The sequence below is a fragment of the Chinchilla lanigera genome, unplaced genomic scaffold (assembly GCF_000276665.1).
Source record: "Chinchilla lanigera isolate Chin_1 unplaced genomic scaffold, ChiLan1.0 scaffold00092, whole genome shotgun sequence".
NCBI classification, from domain to species: domain Eukaryota; kingdom Metazoa; phylum Chordata; class Mammalia; order Rodentia; family Chinchillidae; genus Chinchilla; species Chinchilla lanigera.
Window position 1 is genome coordinate 6,860,425 of NW_004955493.1, and position 9,341 is coordinate 6,869,765.

Here is a 9,341-nt window from a genome sequence, read left to right on the forward strand (position 1 = left end):
AACCTGTCTCAAAAAGACAAAAAAAAAAAAAAAAATCAATAAATAATATTAGGAAAATTCAAAATCCAAATGCCAAGGAACAGATTTGGATGCCCTAACTCACACCACATACAAAAATAACTCAAAATGAACGAAATATCTAAATGTACAAGCTGAAACTGTCTTTTTTTTTCTTTTCTTTTTAGAGACAGGGTCTCACTATGTAGTCCAGGCTGGCCTTGAACTCATTATGTAGCCCAGGATGGCCTCAAACTCATGGCAATCCTCCTGCCTCAGCCTGTAAATACTGGGATTACAGGTGTCCACCACCATGCCTGACTGAAACTGTAAAGCTTTTATATGAAAACATCTTTGTGATCTTGGAATAGGCAACAGTTTCTTGGATATGGACCCTAAAGCACAAGCTGGAAAAGAAAAAAGACAAGCTGAAATTCATCAAAATGAAAACATTTGCCAGGCACAGAACTTGCAGGAGGATCCTTGTTATGGTTTGTGTCTGGATGTCCCCTCCTCAATAAGCCTCATGCAGTCATGGGGCAGGCTTCTAGAGTTAATGATTGATTCATGGTCCAATGCTAGAATTAAGGATGTGAGCACTATGCCTGCCCTGGGCCAGGTAGTTTGCATACAATGTAAGGGAGGGAAAAAGTCTGCTTGCCCCTGCTCCTCTCTTTTGTTCCTGTGGCTTTTGCTGTTTTCCATGGCCATGAACTGTTGCCCTCTGCCATGTGCCACCCTGCCTTGGAGCCAGCTGAGTATGGACTGAAACCTCCACAGACTGTGAGCTAAATAAACCTTTCCTTCCTTCATTTTGGGTGTCAGGTATTTTTGTCTTAGCAACCAGAGAAAAGTAACCAAGACAATCATGAGTTCAAAGCTAGCCTGAACTACATAGTATAACATTGTCTCATAACAAAAAAGCAACAAAAAAAGGCCAGCGGTGGCACATGCCTGTACTCCCAGCACTCAGGAGTCTGAGGCAGGAGGATTGTTGTGAGTTCGAGACCAGCCTGGGCTACAAAGTGAGCTCAAGGCCAGCCTGAACTGCATAGCGAGACCCTGTCTCAAAAAGACAAACAAAAAAGCAACAAAAAAATAGATTCTGTGTTTCAAAGCACACTATCTAGAAAAGATAACCTACTGGATGGAAGGAAAACTTTGCAAATCTTGTACTCAATATATAAGAACTTTAGCAAATCAACAACAGAAAGATGAACCATGCAATTTAAAAATGGGCAAAGGACTTGAATAGATAATCCTCTAAAAAGATATTTAAATGACCAATAAACACACAGCCATCAGGAAAAATGCAAATAAACATTACAAGATCCCACTTCATACCTACTAGGATGAGCACAACAAATAAGGTAGATATTAATAAATGTTGAGGCCCTTTTTACCAAGATGGTACCAAAGGCAAAGAAGGAAGCTCCTGCCCCTCCCAAAGCTGAAGCCAAAGCAAAAGCTTTGAAGGCCAAGAAGGTCGTGCTGAAAGGCACCCACAGCTGCAAAAAGAAGATCCGAGCGTCACCCACCTTCCGCCGTCCCAAGACACTGCAGCTCTGGAGATAGCCCAAATACCCTCAGAGGAAACAAGCTTGACCACTCTGCCATCATCAAGTTCCCCCTGACCACAGGGTCAGCCGTGAAAAAGATAGAGGACAGCAACACCCTCGTGTTCATTGTGGATGTCAAGGCCAATAAGCACCAGATCAAACAAGCTGTGAAGAAGCTCTATGACACTGACGTGGCCAAGGTCAATACCCTAATCAGGCCTGATGGAGAGAAGAAGGCATATGTTCGACTGGCTTCTGATTATGATGCTTTGGACATTGCCAACAAAATTGGGATCATCTAACTGAGTCCAGCTGGCTAATTCCAAATATACATTTTTTCCAGCACTCGGGAGGCTGAGGTAGGAGGATCTTTGTGAGTTCGAGGCCAGCCTGGGCTACAAAGTGAGCTGAAGGCCAGCCTGAACTGCATAGTGAGACCCTATGTGAGACCAAAAAAAAAAAAAGACAAAAAATAAATACACATTTTTTTCTCCATATAAAAAGATAAATGTTGATAAGGATTTAGAGATAGTGTAACACCCATATATTACTTGGAGTGATGTTAAATAGTGCAGCTACTATGGAAAACAATTTGTCAGTTCCTCAAGAAGTTAAACATAAACTGGAGCCAGGTGTGGTGATGCAAGCCTGTAGTCCCAGCACTCAGGAAGCTTAAAAAAAAAGCTGAAAAAACCTTGAGCTCAGACTTCAGCCTCTTTTTTTTTTTTTTTTTTTTTTTGAGACAGGGTCCCGCTATGCAACCCAGGCTGGCCTCAAACTCACAGTGATCCTCTTGCCTCAGCTTCCTGAGTTCTGGGATTACAAGCATGTACCACCACGCCTGGTACACTTTAAAATAGTGAAATTTGGGGCTGGGGGTAGAGAATGTGCTTAACATGCATGAGGTCCTGGATTTTATCCCTAACACCAAACTAAATATATAAATGGTGAATTTTATTGCATGTAAATTATATCTTAATTAAAAAGTTGATTTCAAGGAATGAAGTCTTAAGATATACAACATAAATGAATCTCAAAGCTATTACACTAAGTATAAAAAAATCAAATGCAAACACAACATACTGTATGATTCCATTTATATGAAATCCTAGAAAAGTCAAACTATAGCAACAGAAGATCACTTAGTGCTTGCAGGTGAGAATCACGGGAAAAGATTCTTTTGTGTTGTTTTTTGTTTGTTTTGTTTTGTTGGTTTTTTGAGACAGGCTCTCACTATGTAGTTCAGACTGGCCCTGAAGTCAATATGTAGCCCGGGCTGTCCTTGAACTCGCAGCAATCCTCCTGCCTCAGCCTGCCGAATGCTGGGATTACAGGCGTGCATACCAGGCCTGGCCTTGGAAAGGGAGCTTTGTAGAAATTATTCTATAGGTTGATTATGGTAATTGTCACACAGTTGATGCAATTACCAGAATTTGCCAATCTGTGAATTTTTTTTTGTCTTGTTGGTGATGAAACCCAAGCCTTACACATGCAAGACAAGTGCTTTACCAGTGAGCTATATCCCAGGCCCGATTAATACCCTAATTAAAAAACATTTTTTATGTCAACTTAGGGAGACAGTTCCTATGATAGGCAACATCTAACATCCACATAGCCTTTGGAAGTTTAAAGCCTAAATATTCAAAATCTCCAAAATTTTACTACCTGCAACTTTGTGAAATAGGTGGAATAAGTATTATTATCTCAAATTTGCATTTGAGAAAGTTACAATTCAGAAAAATTATGCTATTCAACCAGATTCACATTTAAAAAGTTAAATCTTAACGTCCCTATGAAGTAAGTGCTATCTCTACTTTTTTTAGATGAGAGAACTGAAGACGATATTAATTAACTGTTGAGTGGTCACAGGATTCAAACCTAGGCAGCCTGATTTCCAGAGCCCAGATTTTTGTTTTGATTAGTTTCTTATTTTTATTTTCTCAAACTGAAGTATAACAGTGACACGAGCCAAGCGTTGCACATCTGAAGCTGTATGTATGTGGCCTAGGGTCACCTATTTAAGGGCCACTGCTTGTAGAGTCAGAGACACGGGCTTAAGCCCACGGCCAGATACCTCCCAAGTGAGGAACAGAACAAGTCACCCAACTTTCCTACTGGAATTTTCTGTGCCTGTGAAAAGAAGAGCACATCTACTCACACAGTGATGGTAAAATTCAAGTAATATCATGTACCACCCCCCAAATACAGGTATTCAATGTCCCTCTCCAACTTGGCCATTTCCAACATGGCAATGAGTACTCACGAAATATATGTGCAAACAGTATAGTCAACTGCATCTGCAGAAGCAGCAGCACATCGTGCCTCACAGTTCTGGGGTGTGAATTTGCAGAAGCAAAAACATGGAGCGACTTTGTATTGTTTGTGTTGGTTTGGGGCTTATTTGCAAGGAAGAACAATATAATATAATATAGGACACATGTTTTTGTAAGATTATTTATAATAGTCACTCAAGGAATGATATATAAGGGTACATGAAATTTGTCCACACAACATAGACCAAGAATCTAGCTGAGGGCCTACATCCTGAAATAATGTCCTGCATGAGTCCAGCTGAAGACCCAGAGCTCATAACGATGACTCCCATAAGTCCACCTGGAGGACCAGAGCCCATACATGCAGGCCTGTTTCACAGATCTGTGCTGGGAAGGCCCAAAGGTCAGTGGTGGAATCTGGAAAGTCTGTGCCAGCAGGATGAAGGGTCTGTGCTAGCAGGCTGAGGGATCTGCACTGGAGCCAGGAAGTGACGCTCAGAACAACCAGAGCTCCCCTGAAAGGTACCGCAGCCATCCTCAGCAACAGTGAGGTCCCGAGCTCCTCTGATGATCAAGATGGCCGAGTTCCCATCAGGGAAGCCAACGCAGCAGTCTTCTCCTTGAGACCCGCAGTGCACCATCTTCCCCTCCGGAGCCAGGAAGCAATGCTCAGAGTGAGGACCAGAGCTCCCCCAAAGTGAATCGAAGCCATTCTCAGTGCCAACGAGGTCCTAAGATCCTTGAAGGATGAAAACAGCCAAGTTCATCAGGAAAGCCAGCATGACGAGCTCCTCCAACAGAACCAACAGCTCCTTACAGCTTCTACCAGCTCCAACAGCCTCCTTCTCCTTCTCCAGTTCTGCCTCTTAGGCTGCTGGCAACAGTCCCCAGGTGGGCCTCCCACACCCAGCACCACTCTGACTCAGTTCAGCCTGGGGTTATAAGTTGCCCACCAGTTGTCAATCTACTACGCTCTTACAGGGACCACACCCTGTCATCCCACAACTGAATGTATGAGGACAACGTGCGCTGAGTTCCATGAAAGAAAACATGTGGGGTGTATGCATGGTGGTGGGGTTTGGGTCTAAGACGTCCCCAAAGCTCAGGTGTTCACAGATGGGCTCCTGGAAGTGACTGGCTCAGGGAAAACTCTGTAACTTCATTAGCTCGGTGAGAAGGCCCTGAGTGCAGTCACTGGTACTGTCAGGTACGGTGGTGCCCGCCTGCAGTCCCAGCAGTCCCAGAGGCTGAGTAGGAACATCGCAAACTCAAGCCCAGACCAGGTAACTTAGCGACTTAACAATGCGCTGCCTCAAAATCAAAAAGGGCTGGGGGTGCAGCTCAGTGCAGAGCGGCTGGGTTTAATCCCAGTACCACAAAACAAACAGACAAAAAATATTTGATCAGTTGTAGTGGGAGGGCCAGGGATATAGCTCAGTGGCATAAGCGCCTGCCTGGCAAGTTCAAGGTTCTGACTTCCATTCCCGGTACCAAAACAAACAAACAAAACCAAACAAGCAATTGTAGTGGAAACGACTTCAGGAAATACTACGACAATAAAATGACAAAGAGTTGCCAAGATCTGGGGAAAAAAGAAAAAACAAAAATAACGGGACAGGGGCTGGGGATTTAGCTCAGCGGCACAGTGCCTGCCTGGCAAGCGCGAGGTCGTGAGTTTGATTCCCGGTACTGGAAAAAAAAAACAAAAAAAAAAAAAAGAGAGAGAGAGAGGAGAGAGAACAATTTTTTTTTTCAGTACTGGAGATGAAAACCAGGGCCACTGCTTTTCCACTAACCTACAGCCCCAGCCTTTTTGTTTCATATTTATGGCAGAGCTTAAATTATCCAGGGTGGTCTAACTTGTAATCTTCCTGCCTCAGCCTCCCAAGTAGCTAGGGAATACTACCATGCCCAGTTTGGTTTTTGTTTTGCAGTGATGGGGGTGGAACTGAATGAAGCCTTACTCATGCCAGGCAAGTGCCACGAATGACTTTCATTGGATATGCCAGTGTATGTATCCACTGCTTGCGCCCCAGCAAACATTGCAAAATGAGGACTGCCACCATGGAGATGACAACGACCAAGAACAATGCAGATAAAGGCAAAAGTCAACACCACGGGAATGGGATGTGCCCAAAGCAGACATACAGAGAGAGAAGGCTGGTGAGAAAGAGGGCAGCCCAGGGAAGGAACCCAGCCAGGGACAGGCTGAGCTGACAACAAAGATGTCACCGAAGGGGTCAGCTGAAGGAAACTCATGCCACAGGAGAGATGTTTGGGGTTTTTGTTTGGTTGGGTTTTTTTGTTTTGATTTTATTTTCCTTTTTAAAAATTCAGAGCTGCTGGAAGTGGTGGTGCACGCCTGTCATCCCAGCACTCGGGAGGCTGAGGCAGGAGGATTGCCACAGATTCAAGACCAGCCTGGGCTACAAAATGAGCTCAAGGCCAGCTTGAACTACATAGTGAGATCCTGTCTTAAAAAGACAAAAACAGGGGCTGGGGATTTAGCTCAGCGGCAAAGCGCCTGCCTGGCAAGCGCAAGCTCGTGAGTTCGGTTCCTAGTACCGGAGAAAAACCAAGAAAAAAAAAAAAAGAAAAAGAAAAAGACAAAAACAACAACAAAAAAAGACAAAAAAATTAAAAACCAGAGCTGAGTGCAGTGATGCACACCTATAATCCCAGCTACATGTGAGGCTGAGGCCAGAAGTCTGAGCCCAGCCTGGACAATTCAGTGAGACCTTATCTCAAAAAATCAAATAAGCAGGGATGCAGAGACGCAGTTCTGTGATAAAACACTTGCCTAGCACACACGAGGCCCTGGGTTCAACCCCCAGCACCATGCACACCTGCACGTGCATGTAACTTCTCATTGCATTCTGAGCCCCATTCCTGCATGCGTGCGGCCTCCTGGCTGATGCTAATCAGTTGGGTTAGCCAAAGTGAGATTGTTCGTGTGTGCTCAACGTGCCATGTTGGTATTAACCGTAGTGACAGGTCCCGAGAACGAGGCGCTTGCGGATGAATAAAGGAAAGTAGAAGAGAAACAAGAGAGCTAGAAGTCGGGGATCAGGGGGCTTGTAGCCTCTGGGACTGCAGCCCCGATCACTCATCTCAATCGCCTTTTATTCAAACCCCGCATGTAACTCAGACCAACAGGAGAAATTCATTATCCCTTTCCATGTCTGCCTCTCAGCTGATGGTAACCATCCTCGGCCGAGCCTCCCACACTCCGCACCACGTGCACTCAGCACGGCTGGGGATCATAAGCCGACCATCAGTAATCGGTTCCTTAGCAATCACAGTCCTTCCCCCACAGTGCCAGACCTTGAAATCCCAAAAAAGGTAAGAACTGGCCGAAGATTTAGTCTGGGTAGATCCAGACAAAACCAAATAGGAGACATTACAGAAACCTTGAGCTGTGAGATAACGAAAAAAAAAAATGGGAGGAGAAAATGATCCCCAGGCCCCTTCCACCTCCGCGGTTCAGGAAGCAACTGGATTTTCCCGGATAAACATTAGTAGCATCCACTTCACACGGCCACTGTGAGGATTATGGGAGATGAGGAACATAAAGGTGCCTGGCACAGAATAGATTTTCAGTCTACGGAAATAAGAACCTACCAAGTAGCCTAAGAAATCCCAGTCCAATCTGCCAAAAAAATACCAGCCTCGGCCACTAGAGGGGAATCTCAGTCACACGCCTTTATTTATTGAGGCTGGCAGGCTGCCCCCCTCTTGACACACCAGCTTTTCCCATGCTGGGAAACAGTCCCACTCAGGAAGCCTCCGAGATGAGCTCCGTGGTGTTTTCTCTGAGTTACTATATTCTCCCGCAGTTCCAAAGTGATCTGGCAGAAGTCCCGTGAGGGTTTTATCACTGCTTTCTGAGTAACATCTAAACTTCGTGCCTCCCTCAGTCCGGCCCAGCCTGAGATTCCAGAATCCTCCTTTCACAGCTACACAGGACAAGTCACGGGCCTCCTCTATGACGGCGTACACTGCTTTTTGCCCCTGACATCCTTTCTCCCGACCTTTTGGAACCTTACTTATTTTTCAATGGTTCAAGGATTGCTCCTCCATTATTTTTCCAGAAAGAATGATCTTGCTCACTGCTGAACTCACCATGTATTTATCACATTCATCTATCTAGCATTAAATTGATTTATGTACGTGTATGTGCATTTTAATAGATTAGAAACATTAGTGGACAGCCCAGTAGGAAACTTGTCCAGCATCCCATAGCAAGACGTGGCAAAGTCACAAAGATGGAATTTAACTCGGGCAATCTGGCCCCAATGAGGTCTTGCTCTTAACCACAAATCCACACCAGCACTATGTATTAGTTTTTCAAATGAATAACTAAAGTCACTGATCTGGGCGGGGAATATAGCTCAGTGGCATAAGCACCTGCCTGGCAAGCACAAGGTCCTGAGCTTGATCCCCGGTACCAAAAAAATAAAAATAAAAAATAAAGTCACTGATCTAATTAGTAGCTCTTAAACCTTCAGTGACTATGGGCTACTGGGAATCAACAAATCAATCTCATTAAACTGAGCTACAGTGCCTGGCCATGGATCTAATTATGAGCAATTTCAGAATCATAATTACTGTTCCATTTTGTCCTGTGATCTGTAATGCAAAAAGCATCCACTCCCAGCTTCTCTGGGAGAAAAAACAATGTGATTACTTACCGAAGCTGAGAAGCTACATTTGTGAAACCTCCCTCTCATGAACCAGGTGGTCCCTGAGGGCCCCATCCTCTGTGCCAAGAGTCAGTGATTCCAAGACATCTCGGAGTTAGTGCATTCATCTCCATGTCAGAAGGTATAATATTGAGTCTCAGCTCTGTGACTGTCACAGGGACCCTTTACTCAAGTTAGTTAACCCAACTCTGATTCTCCATCTGCTAAACTTCATTTATTCAAAAAAAAATTTTTGAAAAGCTGGGCGTAGTGGTGCATGCCTGTAATCCCAGCACTTGGGAGGCTGAGGCAGGAGGATCCTTGCAAGCTCAAGGCCATCCCGTGCTACAAAGTGAGCTCAGGCCCAGCCTGAACTACAGTGAGACCCTGTCTCAAAAACAAGAAAAAAATTTTTTTGAGCTGGGTATGGTGTTGCACGCCTGTAATCCCAGGAACCTGGAAGGATGAGGAAGGAAGATCACAAGTTTGAGTCCAGCCTGGGCAAATTAGCAACTTAACAAGACCCTGTCTCAAAAAAATTCAAAGACCTGGGGAGATAGCTCACTGTGAGGGGTCCGAGTTTAAGCTCCAGTACTGCAGTATTTTCTAAATGCCTGAGTGCCAGGCACTGGGTTTATAATAATTTTTTGGGGGGGGGGGGTACCTGGAATTGAACTCAGGACCTTGTGCTTGCCAGGCAGGCGCTTATGCCACTGAGCTGCATCTCCAGCCCCTGGGTTTACAGTAATAAAGAAGACAGGACCCCTGGTCATCCAGCTACAAAAATCAGATGAGACTTACATTGTGAGACTGCCCTAAGGTAGAGTCAA

At 44.7% G+C, this 9,341-nt stretch overlaps 1 pseudogene; it reads left to right on the forward strand.

Moving 5' to 3' along the window:
- The first annotated feature begins 1,389 nt into the window (after positions 1 to 1,389).
- On the forward strand, positions 1,390 to 1,861 carry LOC102021251 (annotated as a pseudogene).
- The last annotated feature ends 7,480 nt before the right edge of the window (positions 1,862 to 9,341 follow it).